Here is a 22,285-nt window from a genome sequence, read left to right as displayed (position 1 = left end):
ATGCATGCTGGATAATCGGCCATGTTTTTGCTGGCAGCAGACGGCGAGCAGCGCAGCCAGGCCGAATTGACCGAGTAACTTGTTTTCGATGGTCCACCGAGCAAACATGCGGCTACTCCTGCGCTGCCCTTACGTGCGTCCGAAATGCCGGCAGATTGTTGATGAACGCTGTGTCTACTATGCCGTTTTTCGACGCTGTGCAAGAAAGATCTTGCGCGCTATGAAGAAATGCAAAGCAGCGGGGCGCGGTCCTGTTCAAGTTATGCGTGGACGACTGACTGCGCAAATTGCCTGGAGTTGTGGCCGCCGTCGTCATCGCCAACATTAATGATTTATTGTTCTGGCGACTAGTTTGATAATTTCCCGGATTGGCGTCGACCTCTCGTCGGTTCGCGTCTGTGAGCCAATCGCGTCGGCGTTGCTCAGACGGATCATTTGCTTTCTCGCCCTCGTAGGGACGTATTTTTGGAATTGTGTAGAACCCGCCGTTGGCCTGTCCGATCGGGCCAGCATCGTCTACGTGCATTACGCAACAATCTAGGCGAGGCTGGCAGTGCCGTAATGCGTTGTGTGCTGCCAACGATTACAACATGGCGGATTTTCCAGCATGCATCGCTTCGTGCAAGCACCCTATACATTCTAATCGGCTCTCCAGGTACCTCCATCCATAAAAATGCTCACACGACACTAGAATGTAAAACCTATGGCAACGGCAAGGCACAAAGACAAGGCAATCATTGAAGAAGCGAGTTGGAAAATCATTACTGCTAACGGAACTTTGTTGCCGCACATCGTATGAATTTCTTGCCTATGTTTCCGTTACCACAGGTATTGAGAAAATTCCACGATTTCATTATGGATCTGCACTAAGCTTGAACAATTTAGGCAGCCACTGAAAAAGAACAGCTAGAAAATGAAACACGCATCCTTGTCTACCCCGTCTAATCCCTTCATAGCATGGGTGGTGGATGGCAGTGGTAGGAGAGGTTCTTGTACCATTACCTGGACTTCATTATAAATCTTTTTTACAAACACATTAGATCTCTGTGTTTCTTGCTCTTCATCAGAAGCTGAAGTGACACCACGTTGCTCGTTTGCACTTGATTTCTAAACAATGTCTATTTCCTAGCGTCATATGGGCTGTTTGCTAAAGGCAGCGAATTCAAAGTTGGATTCGATTCGAGAAGAGCTAACGTTATATCACACCGACCGTGATTTGCAAATGCTCCTTTCGAGTGGTTGTGACAAATCTACCGGAAAACAGGTTGCAGTAGACGAATAACATAAACGAATTTCTACACCCAATTTTTGTGGTTTATCTTGGCGGACACCGTAACATCAGCGCAATCCATCTGCGTATCTCCACCGTTTCTCTCTGCGTTCGCGGTCTCTCTTTATTGGTGGTAATCAAAGAGCTTCGCTAAAAGAGGGAATAGTGGTTGAAAAGAATGCGCTTCTTCTTAACCCTGCACATGTGGACCGTTACAGTTGAACGCGGCCCAGTACGCGGCATCGGCGGAGTACCTTCGCGGGCCCACAGCCGTAGCACTGACGCTCCCCGTGTCGGTGCTGGCCTACGAGGTGCCTGAGAGGACCCGCGAGGGAGCAGCCTGCGACAAGGGCCCCATCGAAGTCCCCATGAAAGAGGTGCGTAAGCATAGCTACGCAGGCATCGTTTGGCTTGAAATGCACACTGCATGATCTTTAATCAAGAACAACACGCATCGAATGGCAAGTATTGAAGGAAGCTTATTTTTGCATTATGCGCCGTCCATATGTCATATAGGAAGTATTACTTAGAGGAGGTATTCAGAGACTTGGAATGGGAACAGTTAGGGATAAGGGTAGATGGAGAATACCTCAGTAATCTGTGATTTGCTGATTACATTGCCTTGCTAAGCAACTCGAAGGATGAACTGCAAGCAATGATTGATGACCTAGACAGGAAAAGTAGAAAGGTAGGCTTGAAAATCAATATGCAGAAGACTAAGTAATCGTCAACAGCCCCGGGAAGGAACAGCAGTTTACATTAGGTAGCGAAGTACTGAAAGTAGTAGGCGAATATGTCTACTTAGGACAGGTAGTAACCGCAGATCCGGACCATGGAAAGAAAATAACAAGAAGAATAAGATTGGGATGGAGCGCATTTGGCAAACACGCAGATTGTGACTAGCAGCTTACCGGTATCGCTCAAGAGGAAAGTATACAACAGTTGCATCTTACCTGTACTCACCTATGGGGCTTAAACGTGGAGGCTAACCAAGAGAATTCTTCTTAAGTTGAGGACAACCCAGAGGGCTATGGAACGAAAAATGGTAGGCGTAACATTAAGAGATAGGAAGCGTGCTGAGTGGGTCAGAGAAATAACTCAAGTTACCCACATTCTAGTGGAAATTAAATAGAAGAAATGGGCATGGGCAGGACATGTAGTGCGAAAAGAGGATAACCGATGGTCGCTTATGGTAACAAACTGGATTCCAAGGGAAGGAAAGCGTAGCAGGGGGCGGCAGAAAGTTAGGTGGGCGGATGAGATTAAGAAGTTCGCAGGGGTCAAGTGGATGCAGCCAGCGCAGAACCGGGTTAAGTGGAGAAATATGGGAGAGGCCTTCGCCCTGCAGTGGGTATAGTCAGGCTGATGATGATGATGATATGTCATATATATATATATATATATATATATATATATATATATATATATTGACACAAGCCATTCATAGACGACGAAGATTTGAACGGGTGATTCGGAGAAGACGGCGACGCAAAAACGGCGCTCCGCTTTATTTCCTGCTGACCTGACTAGTTTTGTTGTGTTCTTCGGTACCAGACCGCCTTCTGTGTAACGTTACGTTACAAATCTGGTGGAGGAATTGCCGGGTATCGATCCAGTCCTGCTTAATCAACCTGTCACTACAGAGCTTACCCCCGTACATCAACGCCTCGGCCGTCGCCTACGTGGAGCGCCCCCTGAATTCTGACCCCTTCCGGCCGCTACCAGGACGACGCACCCTCAGACGGCCTTAGAACCTGCTGCAATGACATCTGAGAGCAGGCTTCCCACCCACATCCTGTGTCATCAGCCGCGAACACCCCGCTCTTTTCATGGAGACATGTTCGAGGACGCCGAGGACTGGCTTGATACCTACGAGCGAGTAGCTCGTTGCAACGGGTGGACTGATGAGCGCAAGCTCCAGAACGTGTATTTCACTTTTGAAGAGTCTGCACGGACATGGTTTGAAAATCATGAGGCTTCCTTTCCATCCTGGGCAGCCTTCTGTCGTGATATGAAAGCCACTTTTCCTAGCGTCGACCGCCGGGAGCGAGCAGAAGCTGCGCTACACTCGCGCAATCAGCGCCAGAACGAGAGCTTTGAAGACATGGCACGCCTTTTCAAGCATGCAGACCGACAAATGCCAGAAGATAAGAAGCTGCGTCACCTGATGCGGGGCGTTAAACAAGAACTTTTCGCGGGACTGGTGTACAGTCCACCGCGCACTGTGGCGGAGTTTCTCAGCGAGGCAGCGACCATAGAGACAACGCTGCAACACCGAGCCCGTCCGTACAACCGTGACGTGAACATCATTGGGTCCGACGCACCCCCTGTGCACGTCGGCAGCGACATGGACGCACTACGCAATCTCATACGTTCTGTCATGCGGGAGGAAGTGCAAGCGCTCCGGATGCCTTGCAACACAACATCTTTTCCTTCACTGGCTGAAGTCGTCCGGGACGAGCTGCGTATGGCAGCTCAGCAAGTTGCTGACGTTCCCCAGCAGCGCGTTCCCCACCAGACGTTCGACGCGAGGCCCACCTACGCGTCCGTCCTGAGTAAGGCTCCCCCGCCAGTCCATAGTATCAACGCCGCAGCTCCAGCAATGGAGCCGCAGGGTCCCCGCATGGAGCACCTCGCATGGAGCCGCATGCAGCCTCGCTACTCCCCTCCGCCAATCTACCAGCCACCCCGTAGAAGTCAAGTATGGCAGCCCTGGGATCGTCGGCCCCTGTGCTATCATTGCGGTGAAGCCAGTCACCTTTACCGGGCGTGCCCGTACCGCCGCGTCAACATGCGGGGTTTCGCCTCGGAGGGCCTCTACCCTCGAAATGCAGAACGGCCTACTGAGATTGCAAGCGACCTTGCAGCGCGACAGTACCCCGTCACATCCGGTTACCAAGAGCGTCGGTCTACGTCCCCGACGAGCCACCGACCGACTCTTCCCGACGCCGCTCCTCTCCCAGCCCTAGCCGGGAAAACTAATACCAGCGGCCTTCGGAGGCAGGGTCGCTGATGTCGGGAAATGTGAAGATCCTCCGTCATCGTCAGGCCGACCCGACGAGGTTTCGCTTGTGTCAGGCAACGACAGCATCCGGCATACTACCTCCGATTTATGTGTAACGATTGATGGAGTGGATGTCAGCGCGTTACTCGACACTGGTGCCGATTATTCAGTAATGAGCCGTGGTCTCGCCCTAGAATTGAAGAAAGTTTTGACACATTGGTCCGGCTCGAAAATTCGCACGCCGGGAAGTCACGTGATTGAACCTGCAGGCAACTGCACAGCGCGGGTCGACATCCGTAATTATGTGTATGTCGGAGAATTTATCGTGCTTCCTGAGTGTTCGAAAGACTTGATCCTTGGTCTAGACTTCCTGCAGACCAACGGCGCTGTCATTGACCTGAAAGAAGCGCGTGTTTCCTTTTCGACGAAACGAGCCGTGGCGAGCATTGAAAACGAAGATCCGGGTCTGAATGTTTTGCGTATAGTCGACGATGACGTTAGGGTTCCGGCACGTTCTAGTGTGATGGTTCTTGTAAAGCATGACTTATTCCACGATTACGAGGGCATCGCAGATGGGCACCTTCCGCTACTACTCGAGAAGGAATTAGTCGTTGCTCGAGGACTCGTACAACTCCAGAACAGTTGTGCTACTGTCCTCTTGAAAAATTTTGCTAAGGACATGCGGCATCTCGCCAAGGAGACGGCTGCTGCCGTCCTTCGCGATGTTACCGGATTGCCTCATTAATGCACCGCCGGAGCGAACCCTAAACAAGAGGCCGCACCTTGTCATGCTCTGCAAACCGTTAAAATTAACCCCAACTTGAGGTCCGACCAGAGGAATCTTCTCTCGGCTCTTCTGAGCGATTTCGCAGACTGCTTCGCCACAGGCTCTAAGGTCGGTCGTACACCTGTCGCCAAGCACCGTATCATCACCGATGAGACCACGTTACCGGTATGCCAGCGCCCGTACCGGGTTTCTCCTAAGGAACGTGACGCCATTAAAACGCAAGTGGATGAAATGCTTGCGGACGACGTGATCCAGCCTTCGACGAGCCCATGGGCGTCGCCAGTGGTCCTTGTCAAAAAGAAAGATGGCACCTTGAGATTCTGTGTCGATTACCGAAAGTTAAATAACGTGACTAAAAAGGACGTTTATCCGCTGCCCAGGATTGATGATGCCCTCGACCGACTACGTGACGCCAGGTACCTATCCTCATTAGACCTCAAAAGCGGATACTGGCAAATCGAGGTGTATCAGAGAGACCGAGAGAAGACTGCATTTGTGACACCCGACGGCCTATACGAGTTTAAGGTCTTCCGTTTGGTCTTTGCTCTGCACCGGCCACGTTCCAACGTATGATGGACACGGTTTTACCAGGTCTGAAGTGGCAGTCGTGCTTGGTCTACTTAGTTGATGTTATTTTCTCGCCTACTTTCTAGCAATGCTTGGACCGGTTGCGCATTGTGCTTTAAGCACTCAAAGGCGCGCAACTTCCGGTCAAGCCTCAGAAATGCCACTTCGCCTTCAAGGAACTACGTTTTCTCGGTTATGTTGTCAGTGCACAGGGCGTTCTCCCTAATCCCGAGAAGACTACCGCAGTGTCAAATTTTCCACGCCCCACCGATAAAAAGGCACTTCGACGATTTCTAGGTTTTTGTTTATACTACCGACGCTTCGTCCAAGATTTTTCTAAGATAGCTGAACCACTGACAGCACTAACCAGAGAAGACATATCCTTCCTGTGGGGAGACGATCAAGAACAAGCCTTCGAGGAGCTTAGAAGCCACCTACACAGACCCCCAATACTCGTCCATTTCGATGAAGACGCCGCAACCGACGTACATACTGATGCCAGCAACGTTGGCCTCGGCGCGGTACTCATTCAGTGGCAAGGCGGAGTAGAACGGGTTATCGCCTACGCGAGCCGAACACTCTCACGATCGGAGGCGAACAATTCGACAACGGAGAAGGAGTGCCTTGCGGTAATCTGGGCCATCAGCAAGTTTCGACCGTATTGTATGGACGACCCTTCCGTATTGTCGGCGACCATCATTCCTTGTGCTGACTGGCAAGCCTTAAAGACCCGGCTGGACGCTCCGCTCATTGGAGCCTCCGTCTTCAAGAGTATGACGTCACTGTTGTCTATACGTCGGGACATAAACACCAAGATGCGGATTGCTTGTCACGCGCGCCATTTGACTCCACTGCAGTTGAATACGCGGACGATTTTTCCTTATTGGGGCCATCATTACCCAATCCCATATGGCTGACGTTCAACGCAAGCACCCAGAGCTGGCGCCGCTCGTCGATTATCTGGGAGAACGCGGTGGTAGAGTGCCGCTTGTTTTTCGTCATGGCTTGCAATCATACGCTTTACGAAGTGTAGTTATCTACAAGCACAATTTTGGAAGATCAAGAGACATTTGTAATCGTAGTACCTACGCACCAACGACCTGACATCTTGAGCGCTTGTCACGACGAACCGTCATCCGGCCACTTGGGAGTTAGTCGTACGCTTGCAAGAATTCGGGAGAAATACTATTGGCTGAAACTATTACCTTCAGTGCGATCTTACGTTAAAACCTGCCGTGATTGTCAACGCCGAAAGACTCCACCCGTGAAACCAGCTGGATTTCTTCAGCCGATCGCTCCACCGAAAACTCCTTTCCAACAAGGGGGGATGGATCTTCTTGGTCCTTTCCCGAAGTAAACTAATGGAAAGCGTTGGATTGTTGTCGCGACAGACTACTTGACCCGATATGCTGAGACCGCGTCGCTCACAAATGGAACTGCCACCGAAGTCGCAGAGTTTTTTGTCCACGACATCGTATTGCGTCATGGCGCTCCGGCTGTTATCATTACCGATCGTGGGGCAGCTTTTACGGCCCGCCTGACTAAGGCTGTACTGAACCTTACCCACACTAGCCATATACGGGCCACGGCATACCACCCGCAAACTAATGGCTTGGTGGAACGGCTAAACAGAACTCTGGCCGATATGCTGTCTATGTACATGGATATAGAGCATAAGACCTGGGATCAAATCCTCCCATATGCCACGTTCGCATACAATACGGCACTTCAGGAGACGACGCAGCTCACACCCTTCGAGCTTGTCTTCGGCCGTCGAGTGACCACTCCACTGGATACAATGCGGCCCGTATACACCGACGACGAAGATGAGCTTTACCTGGACATCGCTAGTTTTACCCAGCGTGCGGAAGAAGCGCGGCAGCTGGCAAGGCAGCGCATATACCTACAACAGCAACTAGACGCTGACCGTTACAACAAGGGACGGCGCTTCGCTGCCTACGAGCCTGGAGACTATGTCTGGATTTGAACGCCCGTTCGTCATCGTGGGCTCTCTGAAAAATTACTGAGCCGGTACTTCGGCCCATATCGTGCCCTCCGCCGCCTCAGCGACGTTACTTACGAAGTTGAATCCGCGACCCAAGATCCCTCAAGCCGCAGACGACGCAAGTTCACGGATGTTGTACGCGTCGTCCGGATGAAACCTTACCACGATCGGCCCGCTGACTATTCTTGAGACTCATGGTGCCCCATTTTTCGTTGTGGTATACCATACCAACCTAGCATACTATCTCTCAGCTCATCGCATCAAGCAGCCTTTGCAGCATCGAGGCGATGCTGCTAAGAAGGGGGGCAATGACACATGCCATTCATAGACGACGAAGATTTGAACGGGCGATTCGGAGAAGACGACGAAGCAAAAACGGTGCTCCGCTTTCGTGCTGTCCTGACTGGTTGTTGGTGTTTTTCGGTGCCAGAGCGCCTTCTGTGTAACGTTACGTTACAATATATATGACTGCCACTCGATGATTACATATAGCCACCTTGTACGCTACCTCTCCCTAGGAAGCAAAACAATGTTTGGATGGACATGTTAGACATATTACGTGCTGTGGACGTGAAAGCACGAATGTCGCATGAGGAGTTTTATTTCAAAAGATCTCATACGCTCACCACTACCGACAAAGAATACTGTTTGATCTTTGTGCCATTGCTTTGATTGGCTATGCCGCTCAGTGAAGTCACAGCTACGTGGCCTCGCGCGGTGTTTCGAACTCAGTTCGATACATAGTTGCTCAACGTGCTAGTATCCCTGACCGATCTGTCAAGTTCATCTGCCAGTAGAGTAAGGAATAGCATTTATCTTACCAGTGTTTAACTCATAGGGAAAGGTGTTAGGCAAGGAGGCACAATCTGCAAAGTACTATGCACAACGTGCTTAGAGATTTCAGAGCATTGCAATGGATCAGGTAGGGTTAAGGGCTGATCGAGAATACCTTAGTAATCTGTGATTAGTTGACATTGTCTTGCTAATCCACTTGATGAATTGCAAATAATTATTGAATACCTAGACAAGAAAGCTTAACGGTAGGTCTAAAATACTATGCTGAAAACTAAGGTAACGTCTAACAGCCTCGATAATGAAGAGCGGATTGCAATAGGTAGCGAAGCACTGGAAGTAGTAGGTGACATCGTTTAGTTCTTTCACTCTAAAAGAAAACCACCAGAAATGGTTCCAAGAGGCTGGGTTCGAGTCTGAGTACTGAGGTTCAGTTGTTGAACGCCCTAACCATTGAACCACTGCGGCGGGTGCTTCCGCTACGTGTAACAAGGTTTAATTAAGCTTAAATCTCCGGAATTTGACACGGTGACTCTCAAATGTCGAGGTAGATAATTCCGTGGCCTCCGCTATCAAGCGTGTCGTTGCAGCGCAGCTGATTGCGAAGGCCACGGTTGAAACGGCACCATTTGACGTAACAGCTCTTAGATGGCACCTAACGTACAGCTGAAACTGCAGTGCACCAGGCCCATAGTAGGAGAATATTAAACGGGTTCAAAGCTGCTGAACCGAGTATGGAGCGAAAGCTTTGGCTTCGTTGCATCGAACACAACCAGCGTTGCGTTGAATGCATCAAAGTTCACCGACGTGTTAGGTAGTGGTGGTGATGGTAAAGGCATTTATTGCAACTAAATCTGGAGTATAAGGTGATAACGTAGGCTACCAGTCCGCATATAAAGTTTCGCTTTAACCAAGCCGTATGAACGTGCCTTAGTGGCCTATATGGGTAACGTGAATACCAGGGTCCTGGCAGGCTGATTCTGGCATACTGTCTCATGTGAAATGAGGCACCCAAGTTTTTCAGCTCCTGCCATGCATGGTGCCACGCCGACGGCTTGAAAACATACAGTAGTGTAGCTTTCGCTACAAAATCGTGTAATCGTGTCGAAAAGAGTAATTACATCGAGGTAAAACAAGCAAGACAGAAAAGCACCTGATTTCGCTCTATAGTCGGTTTAACAGAGATAATATAACCGATAATTTAACAGAGATACACCAATTTTTAATTTCCATTATGCCATTTGGTCCTTGTTCTTTTTATTTTTGTTTCTATTTTTATTTTTTTTATTTTCAATTTATATATTTATATCTTTTCTGTTGCGTGAAAACTACTTTCCCGAGGGTTGTTGATCACACGATATACGTATAAACTGAGCTTGTTCTCAAGGGGTACAAGCAGTAGCTCAGGAGACTAATAGGTGGCGTGCGTAGCCAGTCATCCTAGGTCCGTGTATTTGTATCCTGCCTATAATCCAAGAATTTTATTAGAAAATAATTTATTTAAATGGTTTGAGGCCAGCAGTGTCCCTTACTGCGCACTGCTTGTCAGAATTTAATAAATTTCACTCCACGCGTGACGTCTTGTGGCAAGGCAAGTACTTTCAATTTGGCACCGGCTGCTAATTGGTTACCAGGCTATTGGCTTCACAGTCCTGCTTGACCCATGTGAATTTTTCTGGACCCCTTTTGTGAGACGAGCTCCGTTGCCGATATGTCATATAAGACATTGGATTTGAAAATTTGAAGTACTCCGAGACCTTGACACGATAACCCTGCATGCCTTAATTTATAGCTGTAATTGACGCGTTCTCCAAAAACCCAGCATCGGCTTTGTTAGTTAAAAATTTACTAGAATAGCTCTGACAGGTGGTAGTTGGCAGGTGGCATGTCCGCGCGCACTGCATTGCCAGCGGGTTGTGTGATGTCGGGAGCTCCCGTGAGATACGGCCAATTGGCAGGGGCATATCTGCACGCACTGCATTGCCAGCAGGTTCTATGATGTCAGGAGATCCTGTGACATGGCCAATTGGCAGGTTTCATATCCGCGCGCACTGCATTGCCGGCGGGTTGTGTGCTGTCAGGAGACCCCGTGACATGGCCAATTAAGGAGCAGCAGCTTCCACCTCGGACTAACCCGTAGAGGTGGGAGGGAATGGAAAATGGGTGTGGAACCCTCCTCGACTTTTTGATTCCGAGTCAGAAACGCCACTCATATAGGTTACACAAGCACGTTCATAGGGCTTAGTTAAAGCGGGGCTTTGTAAGTTCATACGCCGGCTGGTAATTTACCTAATTTGGTAACGTGCGGGTATGTTAGGAAGTATGCAGTATAAATTTTATAAGGGACACAAAGCTCCACTTTTCAGGGTAGGACGTGATAGCACAGACTACCACCCGAAAAAACCCTCGCTTTACCCACGCCGTATGAAAGTGCCTGCGTGTCGTAGGGGTAACGTTAATGAAAGACAGGTCCTAGCGAGTTCATTGTGATTTGCCAGACTCCCAAATGAAAGGGGTAGCCCGAGTTGGAAGCTCCTGTAAAATGTAACAGCAGGCAACCCACATGCAGTTAGTGCGCGACAATGTCAACTGCCAGCTATAGCGCCTGTCAGTGCCATGCTCCTAACGCGGTAGCGTTAAATGACCTTTTACCAAAAATTCGGCGTCGGCGACCGGCGTTGGCGTTGTGAGCAAAAGATTACAAGCATGGTGGCAGCTAGCAGCTGATATATGGCCGAACACCAACTTCTTGTAGAATCCGCCTTTTGCGGGAGGATGTGGCGCCATCATGCTGGAGTGGCGAGAAACACATTGGACGGCAGTGTAGCAGACGACATGAAAGCGCACCATACGAAATGGCCACGCCAACGCAGTTAGAAAGCGAAAGCTCCCCCCCTTTTTGCTTCGGGGCGGAACGTACTGAAAGTGATTTCAGTATCATGCTCACGCAGTATGAGGAATGTTTCAACGTTTTCGCAATCCGCTCATAACGCTCTCATATACTGTCTTCGTATTGTGAGATCGTGTAGCGCGGGCCATGGCGCCGGCTGTGTTCGACGTGGCAGAATCAGACGCTCTCAGCGTACGGATTCACGACAGACATATTGTAAAAAAAAAGATAGTAAAAAAAACAAGAGCGTGGAGGCAGAGAGAGAGAGAGAAAGAGGGGCATCTCAAAGGGCCATATTTGGGAACACGGCGCGGAACAGGACGCAACACAAGAAAACGAAGGTAGCCAGGACGGAGCCGTCCTGTCTACCTTCGTGTTCTTGTGTTGCGTCCTGTTCCGCGCTGTGTTCCCAAATATGGATTTGAACCAACTAGCCAAACAGCAAGTGTTGCTTAAATATATCTCAAAGGGCAAAGCAGCTGGGGTTTGTGGATGCTGCAGAGCTATATGGAATCGTCTCCTGTGACTACGAGCGGCGCATATGCGCGGGGCGTCTTGCGTTCTTGAGCACAATGCGATCACCGCGGCACCGGCATGGTGCAATGACCTTCGCTTCCTCCTCGCGTCATCTACAAGCGTGCAGCTATAGGATTTCATCTACGAAGCTTGGCAGAGAGGCACTTATCCACCCCATGAACAGGACAACGTCCCGGCCGGAATGCACAACAGAAGCCGGAAGGAAACGAGCGGTATGTTTCTGGCAATGTATGATTCAGCGTTGTACCCTGTTTCTGCCCCCAGAATAGATGTGGTCGCCGTGGTGAAATGATTCTCGATGCACAGAGAATGGTCATTCTGTTCTGAAAGGATCCACAACCTTTCTGCCTCCGCCGCGATTACTGCGGAATCAACGACCTGGTGAGACATGCGCATCTACATATCGGATGCGCCCGTCGGTCAAGAACCAACGCTGTTCTACGGCCGGAGCGCTCCACTCCGCAAGTGAACGAGCATGAACCTTCCAGGAGGCTCATTTTTGCCGGTCGAATTCCTTGCCGTTGCAAACGGTTGGACGAAGACGACGACTTTCAAGCTCCCTAAGTGCAGCTCTCCAAGAGATGGGAGTTCCAATTCACCTCATCTGTCTCCTCAGGAACCTTTATGAAGGGCAAGAGGCCGCAGTCAGAACTGGGCATGGTCTTACTGATTGGTCTTACTGATTGAGGAAGGAGTGAGGCAAGGCTGCATACTGTCGCCCTGCCTATTTAACCTATATGCAGAGTGCATCATGAGGAAGGCCGGTCTGGACGAGTCTTCAGCTGGAGTGAAGATCGCTGGAAAACGTATCAACAACCTCAGATATGCGCATGATACCACTTTAATGGCAGAAAGTGAAGCGGAACTCAAGAGAATTCTGATGCGCGTACAAGAAGAGAGTGAGAAGTTTGGGCTTAAACTGAACATTAAAAAGACAAAGACCATGGCGTCTTGCCATATCAAGTCCTGGAGCATCAATGGACAAGAAGTGGAAGCTGTGACAGATTTTCTGTTCTTGGGCGCCAAGATTACCTCGGAAGGAGACTGCAGCCATGAAATTAGGAGACGCCTGCTTCTGGGAAAGAGAGCAATGGTTAGCCTTGACCGCCTAGTAAAGAGCAGAGACATTAGTCTGCCAACTAAGATCCGTATAACCCGTGCTATGGTCTTTCCAGTTATGATGTATGGATGCGAGAGTTGGACTCTGAAAAAGGCTGACCGCCGAAGAATTGACGCGTTTGAATTGTGGTGCTGGCGAAGACTCTTAAGAGTTCCTTGGACTGCCAGAAGATCAAATCAGTCGATATTGTCGACATAAACCCTGACTGCTCATTGGAGGGTCAAATTCTAAAGTTAAAGCTCAGCTACTTTGGTCATCTGATGAGAAGAGAGGAGTCGCTGGAGAAAGATTTGATGTTGGGAAAGGTTGAGGGTCGCCGGAGAAGGGGTAGGCAGCGAGCGCGATGGTTAGATGGAATTCTCGAGGCATTGCAGATGAAGCTATGTGATGTTAAGAAGATAGTGAGAGACCGGAAAGCGTGGCGTGACATGGTCCATAAGGTCACGAAGAGTCGGACACGACTGAACGCCTGAACTGAACTGAACTGAGCTCATATTATTTTATTTTTTTTTTATTTATTACATACTGTTGGCCTCAATTTAAAGGCCGTAACAGGATCGGGTTTGGATGCATATGAAAGAGTACGCAAACAAAAAAGACACACAGCAGAAAAGAAACCTTTTCACTCTTACACAAACAAAAATAGTAAATCGCACATGGTGACAATGTGTTTACAATTATTCAGAATAGCTCGTCAACTGCGACAGAAACGTTTCAAGGCACACTTGGCTTACAATTTTGGGGGACAACGTATTTCACTCATGAATATCATTTGGAAAAAATGAGAATTGAATGTATCATTACGGTATCTGTATTCGGATAGATGCTTTGCATGTTTAGTTCTTGTGACACGTGTACTGGGCTCAAGTAGATGTCTGGTCTTATCAAGTTTAGCGTTATCTTTTAAAAGGAGGAAAAGAAACTTGAGTCTCAACCGTCTAGCTCGTGTGTGAATCGTGGGAAGGCCGGCTTTTCGCAGAAGCAGTGTGGGTGAGTCATGACAACTGTTTAGAAGAACTTCTTGTTGGGCGGGTTGGTGCATACTATTGTGGAAACAAGTTGCGCACAGAAGGACACACACAGGAAGACTAAACACAGGTAGGCAGAAAGAGCGCAATTGCAAAGAGCAAATTGCGCTCTTTCTGCCTACCTGTGTTTATTTTTCCTCTGTGTGTCCTTCTGTGCGCAACTTGTTTCCACAATGACGACTGTAATTATTGAAAATAAATCGGGCAGCTTTTCGCTGGACGCTCTACAGTCTATCAATCTGTTGTTTCGTGTAGGGCATCCAGATAATAATACCGTATTCTATTACAGAACGTACAAGTGAAATCTATGCCAAAAGGTTTGCTTCCGGTGAAGCAAGTCGAAGGGACCGTCTTAACGTGTAAAGAGCAGAATGCGCCTTTGTGGTAGTGTGTGTTGCGCGCTTATTCCATCGTAAATCGGAGTAGATAATCACGCCAAGATACTTGAAGTGTTCTACCTAAGTGAGTGTGTTATGTTCGATATCATAAGTGAAGTTTAAGGGATATTTCTGTCTAGTGACCGTCATGCAGGCAGTGTTTTTCCAGGTTGAGGGCGATCTGCCATTCGTCACACCATTTTGACATGTTCTGCAGTGAGTTGTTCAGAGCTATTTGGTCGGCAGGGCTAATAATTTCTTTGTAGATAACGCAGTCGTCTGCGAATATGCGTACTGTTGCGGCGATATTGTTGGTTGGATTATTGGTATAGAGAAGGAAAAGAATTGGGGCAAGTACAGTGCCCTGTGGCACACGAGATAGCACTTCTGCCAAATCCGACTGGCTGTTTTCAATGTAGACAAAAGGACGTTTGATGTTTTAATTTTCTTTCAACCAGTTGATGATTGCTCCATTACCAAGGTAGTAAAACTGCCTACACCGAAAGAACAAAATCGGAATGCTTTGGCGAGAACGAAGGCTAGCCTGTAAGATAAAAAAAAGACAACTGTGCGTCGTGCAAAAGTGTCAAGTGCGTCATATGCTCTGACGGCAAAAACACAGATACTACAGGTATGTATGCATCTAATGGAAATGCGCATGGTGAAAAGTACCCACTGGAGTTTGCACCAATCGTGTAATGCACCAGGCATTTGTTGTAATGCACCGCCGTTCGCGAACCTAGTGGTTGAGCTTTTCATGAGGCTCGCGAACGGTGGTGCATCACAATAAACGCCGTATTTTGTTCTTGTTAGTAAAGGCGGTAGTCGCGATAAAACATCCTAAATATTACGGTCTAGCGCTCATAACTGCCCGTGATGTCCGCGCTACCTGGCCCTTTCGCACATAAAGGAAACAAACGACAAAATACATCACGATCGGGCCCTGTCGCACATAAACCAAACACGCACCAAACAAATCCTGATTCTGGCTATCACTGGTAAGTTACAGGTTTGGTGCAAACTCTAGTAGGTACTTTTCATCATGCACATTTCTTTTAGATGCATACATTCTTGTAAAAAAGTGTTGTTCGCTCAGGCAAGAGTACACAGTCGGTTTATGTGGTCGCCCATTCACATTTTGACGCTTGGTAGTCCTTATTCAAGCGCCACGTCGTTGTCGGCCGTGGCTCACAGAAGGAAACCTTAAAAACTACGTCTTGCATTCCATTCCGGCACGCCTCGTGAGTAGCAACCGTACGCGACAGGTGTGGTTGGCATCGCTTTGCCAAACCTGTGACGGTCATCGTGCCGCCAGCTCCCATGGACTGGCGGCGAGCCGGCGACGAGAAATGCCGTCCTATGTGTTTCCATCAGTCGCTGCTACGACTTCGCGCATGTGCAAAAAACTCGCACAAAAGGCGGATTGCCTCCGTTACGTTTTACGGGAGCTGCCAACCCGAACCGCTCCTTTAAACTGGGAGGGTGATATGGGGAATATCAGGATCAGCCTGTCAGGACACTTGTTTTAATGTTATCCCTAGGCCACGCAGGCAAGTTCATGCGGCTTAGTTAAAACGGCACTTTATATGTGGGCTAGTAGCCTACGCTGGCGCGTCATACCTTTGAAGGCTAAGCTTAAGTGTTGCCCATAATTCTTTTACCAGCTGAGCTCACTCTTGGGGGTAATGTGGTTAGGTTTCTGGAAGTCGGGAAAGTTGTAAACAGCCTGTAATTTTCTGAAAATATGTAGATGTTTCTCTGTTTGGCACATAATAGTTTAGTCGCTTATCCGCCGTAAAAAACAGCACGACAGAAGGAAGAACTCATTGTTGAGATTTTTAGTGAAACACGTCGTGCGGTATACACGATTTTATAAAGCGGTTAAGGGTGCTGCCATATGGGGAGCTGGGCTGCTATCGTGCACAGGAAAGTTTTGACTACGTCCCCCCTTAACAGCCCAGTCACACTGGTTTCTACAAGGGTCATAAATTGGTCTATATGAAAAAGTCAACACTGGAATAATTTTGCTCATATGACAGCAAACCTCTAAGGTCAATCAGTGGTCAAGACGCTAGGCCGCTGATACGGACTTCGCGGGTTGGAATCTGACTGTGGTGGCCGGTTTTCGATGGAGGCGATATGCAAATGCATGCTAGCGCTGTGCGATGTCATTGCCCGTTAAAGGTACCCAGGTGGTTGAAATTGCTCTTCGGCCCTCTACTACCCCATCTCTTTCTCTTTCCGCTTTCACCCTCCTTCTGGGCTCGATTCAGGTGTCAACGGCGAAGTGTAAGGGATATTGAGCCTTCCTTTTCGATATAAAAAGAGATCATAAGTTACATTGTGTTGTAGTGAGGGCATAATCGCATACATCGCCAATTCCAGTAAGGGGAATAGAGTGAGCTTTAGCCATAAGGTATTGCCTCATATCGCGATAGCATTAGGACGACCCCATTTACACATTATTTTGCGCCGTTTTCGAAGCGAAAGCTTCAGTACGCCATCACGTAAGGTCAACCTGGCCGGCCGCTTAACCTTCAACGAACGAGAGGTCACAATTTAGCGACATAGCTTAACCATTCTACCACCTATGGTGTATCACTGTTTGACCTTCGACTTTTGACATTTAAAGGTAGATGCAGCATCACGTGTTCCCCCTTATAGTTGACGTCGGCTATAGTATCGGCAAATTATTCGCAGCAAAACCGTGTCTGCCCATGTCTAAACCTAGGCTTTACCAAAGAAAAACCACACAGAACGACACTTTCACTTTACTTAACTAGGTTTAGCAGTGTTTAACATCAGTCATTTTCTGTTGTCCTTGAGTGCGAAAAATCAGGGACATGTATCTGGAAGGTTGCGTGTAGGAGGTGACACAAGTCCGGTGCTGATTAGTTGTCGATTTGTGTGACATCACGAGACGACGTGATATGGCCGAGTTGATAGAAGACGCTGACTCCGGTAGCTCCTTTACGGTGGGAGGTTAAGGTGAGGGTTACAAAGGTGAGGGGGCACGCAAGAATGTTCGTACGGCTTGGTAAATGCCGGATCGATATCATGTATAATCATCTAATTACTACTTATGAGGTAATACAGGCATATAATAAAGTACTATTGATTAAGTGAGCTAAAACGTTGCGCGAAGAGGGTACCCATAGGCACAACGGACAAAAGCCTAGAACGCTTCTGCGTCGCGCCATAAAAACGAAGCTTATGTGTCCTCCTTCGGGAAAGTCTACGCGAAATTGTTTACAGTTAGCATTTTTCGCGTGGTCACTCCGCTCATCGATCCTCTTTTGACTTCGACATGGCGCACTGGGCCGTCATGCACTTGTCCTCAAATTCGCCTCACAACATGGATTCTCTCCAACGAGTGATGTGGCTAGGAGGCATTAGCGAGCAAACAGAATAAATGTAGGTCCCGTTCGTTTTCCCTTTGTTTTGCGCAGGTGTGCAGTAAAAGCAACTACCCGCTCGACGTGAATTACGGAAACAGCACAATCACTGGTCGCTTCTACTCTCCAACGTTGCGACGGCTTTACCTGTTCGACACGAAGGACACCTTCCGCTTCAAGGTACGGTTGCGTGATATTCCACACCTGTGTTTTCTTTCAGAGTCCCACGTAGGCAACGGCTGTTGTTTGCAAGAGCTCACTGGTGGCTGGAATTGCAAGGTGTCCATACGTGCACTTTACTATCGCATTACTGAGCTTTGAGAGATTTAAAGGGAATGTGAAACGTACTTTTCACAAAAAAAATGATTCTGTGCTGCATTTTATAGCTTTTTGTTCCCTGATAAAGACTATCATACCTAAATATGACAGAAATGAACGGAAACAGCATTTCTTACAAGAAAATGAGCAGCAGTGGGTCAGCCCTCCAAGCACACGTCACTGTTGTCCGTAATTGGCCGGACCAATCAGGACAGCACCGGTGGTGTTGCTGCGAGCGCGCTGCTTCAGGTGACTTGACAGCTTGATTTAAAATTTTATTGAATGATTGAATCATCTGAAACACATTGGACACTTACCGTACGCATTCGAGCTACCAGAAGTCCACTCCCCCCCGGCACCACCGCCTTTCCGGGGCAGTCGCTCTACCGACTGCCCGGAAAGGCGGTGGTGCCGGGTTCGATTCCCGGATCAGGACGAATTTTTCTTTAACTACGAAGTTTCTGAGAAAGCTGTATAGCTTTCCTTTGTAGCCGTATGGCTGCGCTTGGGTGGATGCAATGAGTAATTACTCCCTTATTACAAATCTACTCCACCTTGGGGGATTCCCCTAAATATTTGACCATTGAGAAAGGGTGTACTTCAGTTCAATTCACCGGGGTAGTAGAGACCGGGGTAGTAGAGACTTCACTGTAAAATCTCGATCATGTCTTTGCCAGGTGGCAGTTGGCAGGCGGCCTGGCCGTGCTCTGACTGCTCCGCGGGTTGTGAGACGTCATAAGACAATATGACATTGCCGAGATGGCAGGGCACTGCTTGCTCAGGGTTCCTTTTTGAAATGTTAGGATGAGAAGGGAATCGAACTGTCCGAAACCTTTGGATCCCGATCAAAGCAGGCTATACCTGTTCGAGGAAGGCCCGTTCGTATGGCGTGGGTAAAGATGGCCCTAAATATTTATCTGGTTCTCTTTACGGCAGTATACTAATGACTATGTGTGGTTTTATATGTGCACAGATCAAGGAACGGGCGTATAAACTGAATTCGTAAAGTGCATGTACACGAACCAGGATTGCCAAAATGAAGCCGCGCAAGGTAGACATAAACGATGTCGCGTCGTATCCTTAAGGACTATATGCTTAAGTGTTCCCCGCAAGTGCGGTCATCCGCAGCGGGTGAGACTAACCGTCGAGGATCCAGGGTACACCGAGAAAAAGAGGGTGGCTACACAGTATGAAAGAGGGCACTGAACAAGGCGAGAGGGGAGCCTCAGTTCAGAAGCCGAGCCAACGTTTCGATAAGTGAACTTGTCTTGGTCTCGGCAGCGGGATACGATGCGTAGTGCGTCTGGGCACTGTCGAGTGTATTCGTGTATTTCGCCGACAAAATAAAGCAAAATATAAAAGCTGTGAAATACTGCTGAAGTTACATGTTTTTTTTTATTTCTCGGTATAGGATGAATAATCACCGAAAATTCTATTTGCGTTGGTTTGAAGACGAGAATATAGTGCTCCTTGCTGATCAGAGGGAAAAATAGCGTGATACATGGAAATATAGTGTGTGTGCCTGTTTATTTATTTATTATTTATTCGATACTGTCAATCCCATCAGGGATCGTAACAGGGAGTCATTTAAAAGTCCAGAGGCACAAAAAATAACAATGATAATTAATCGAAGTACATAAAAATATGACACATTATACATAAGAAGATATATGTATAGCAATTAAACAAAAATTAGAAGCATGTGACAAGGTTTTGGCGGACAAATAAAACCACCAGCGAAAACACAAACGGAAGGAATAACTTCGTGGTGACATAAGAACTCAATCATTACTGAGATATAAGTAGTTGATTTTCCACACGTGTGCTGAAGGAATTTAATGATGGGTTAGTAACAATTGATGTCTTCAAGGTGTTCCATTCGCGTATAACACGAGGAAAGTATGAATATTTGAAAGTGTCAGTACGGAATGAAAAATCGTTTAGAGTGTGTATGTGATTATTACGTGTTTGTCGCGTTTGTGATTTTGATATGTCTCTTTAAGTGTTGACTTTTAATTGATTGTGTATGAGTTGGTACATGGTTTTAAGACGCGCCAGTTTTGCTCTGCTTTGAAGGGTTAGTAGTCCTGCGTGTTTGAGTAGTTCTGTTGGTGAGTTTGTCAACCTGTGTTTTTTAAATATACACCTGACCGCCTTCCTCTGCTCTGCTTCTATTTGTTTAATACGCTTGCTAGTGAAAGGAAACCAAACAACATTAGCATATTCTAGAATTGGTCTGACATATGTCTTATACGCAAGTAGCTTTGTTTCCGATAGTGCTAGTTTGAGGCGTCTGTTAATGAAAAATAACTGTTTTAAGGCGGTTGATGTGACATTGTTAACATGAGAATCCCATCTGAGGTCAGAGTTTAATGTTATGTCTAAATATTTATATTCGGACACCGAATCAAGCGGAACGTTGTTTAATGTGTACTGAAAATTTGATTGGTGCATCTTTCTGATTACGGATAAAGAAACTGATTTTTTAACGTTAATAGTCATCTGCCAATCTTCACACCAGTTGGTCACTGCTGTTAAAGCGTTATTTAGAGCTATGCGGTCATTGACGCAGTTAATTTCCTGGTAGAGTACACAGTCATCGGTAAAAAGTTTAATATTTTGAGAAATACTAGTAGGTAAGTCGTTTATAAAAATCAAAAATAATACTGGGGCTAGAACACTTCCTTGTGGTACATCGGATGTAACATTAGCTGTTTCGGACGTAGCATTGTTAATTTCAACAAATTGAGTCGAATTATGGGTCACCCTGCCATCAACTTAGTTTTTTTTTAGTTTAATCAAGAGATTCATTGCGCACCTTTAGAACGAGGCCGAAAATCTCGCAGCTTTCTGTTCTTGTTCGAAGCTGAGAGATTACAACAGCTTTTCGGCGTCTTTCCGCCCTCAGCCTGCGAGAGGCTGTGCCACAGCCACCTTGATAAGGTGACCGAAAATAGCATAAGGCTTTAAGGACACAGGTTATGAGAGTCCACTTCCTGTTCACTTCATTAGCATTATAACAGGCCTGCAGAAGAACGCCAGAGTACAATTCTACGATTTAGGACGAGGGCAACACGACTGCTTGTTGCGAAACAGCATGCTGCAGAGGGAATGGCAGAACTCTTCACAAGTCATTATCTAAATGTTTTTTTTGTTTTTTCTTAATGGAGTGCCAGACAGCTCATTTCTAATGCCTCATTTCTCTCGTGCCCTCGTCTCATTTCCGAGACGAGGGCGCATATGTGGGATTTTTCTCTCTTGCTTGTCTACACAATACGTTCCGCCAGCGGCAGTATATTGATAGGGACTTAGGTAAGGCCAAACGAAATCCACCCAAATCATGATACAGATGTTCACAGGATCTGAACGGCAATAATAAAATAAAACAAACATTTAATGCACAAACTGTTTAGAGTTCTGTCTTCCCGCAGACGGAAGAGTTGGCATAGCTGCATTTTTCTCCCAATACCTATGACAGTGGTAGAAGTCAATATCCTGCCCTTCTTGACCCCTGTCTACAGTTTACATGTTCAATCAAATCAATCAAAGTGATCTTTATTTGTAGGAAACGAAATACATAAAGAATATTTGGACCGATAGCCGCGGGGCTAGTAGACGGTCCAGTACAGAATAAACTTGGTCAGGCAGCCGTAATGAGCGCATACAAACACACACACACACACACACACACACACAAAAAACGACTAAAACAGACAAGCAAAAAGAATCAACAGGCACGGAGAAAAATACTTTTCAGCAAGCAATTCATAGGCAATTAATACAAAACGCAAGCGCACACAAAAAAAAAAAAAAATGGGGGGGGGGGCGGGGAGGGGATCATAACTCTTCTTGGCTGTTAATAAAGAACATTTTACAACTCATTTTAAAGTTACCTGCAAGTTTCACATTAATAGGCAACGTGTTCCAATGTTTTGCTCCAGAAAATTGTACTAAACGTTCTCCGTACACATTGTGATAGGCAGGGAGGTTGAAATTGCCATTTAATGCGTGTCTTGTATTGCGAGATGGCCACAAGAAAATATCAAGTGGCAGAGGAATACTAGTATTAATGATGTTATTTACCAATACACAGATTTTGTATTTAAGCATTGATTCTAATGAAAGTACTCGATTTTCTAGAAATAAATTATTGTTGCTGCAGTTGAAAGATACGCGGTATATTATACGCAATGCT

Source organism: Amblyomma maculatum, chromosome 4 (genome assembly GCF_055883805.1).
Source record: "Amblyomma maculatum isolate TAMU_Amacu chromosome 4, ASM5588380v1, whole genome shotgun sequence".
Classification (NCBI taxonomy): Eukaryota; Metazoa; Arthropoda; class Arachnida; order Ixodida; family Ixodidae; genus Amblyomma; species Amblyomma maculatum.
The sequence above is the reverse complement of the archived record's forward strand: the minus strand, read 5'-3'. Positions refer to the sequence as shown.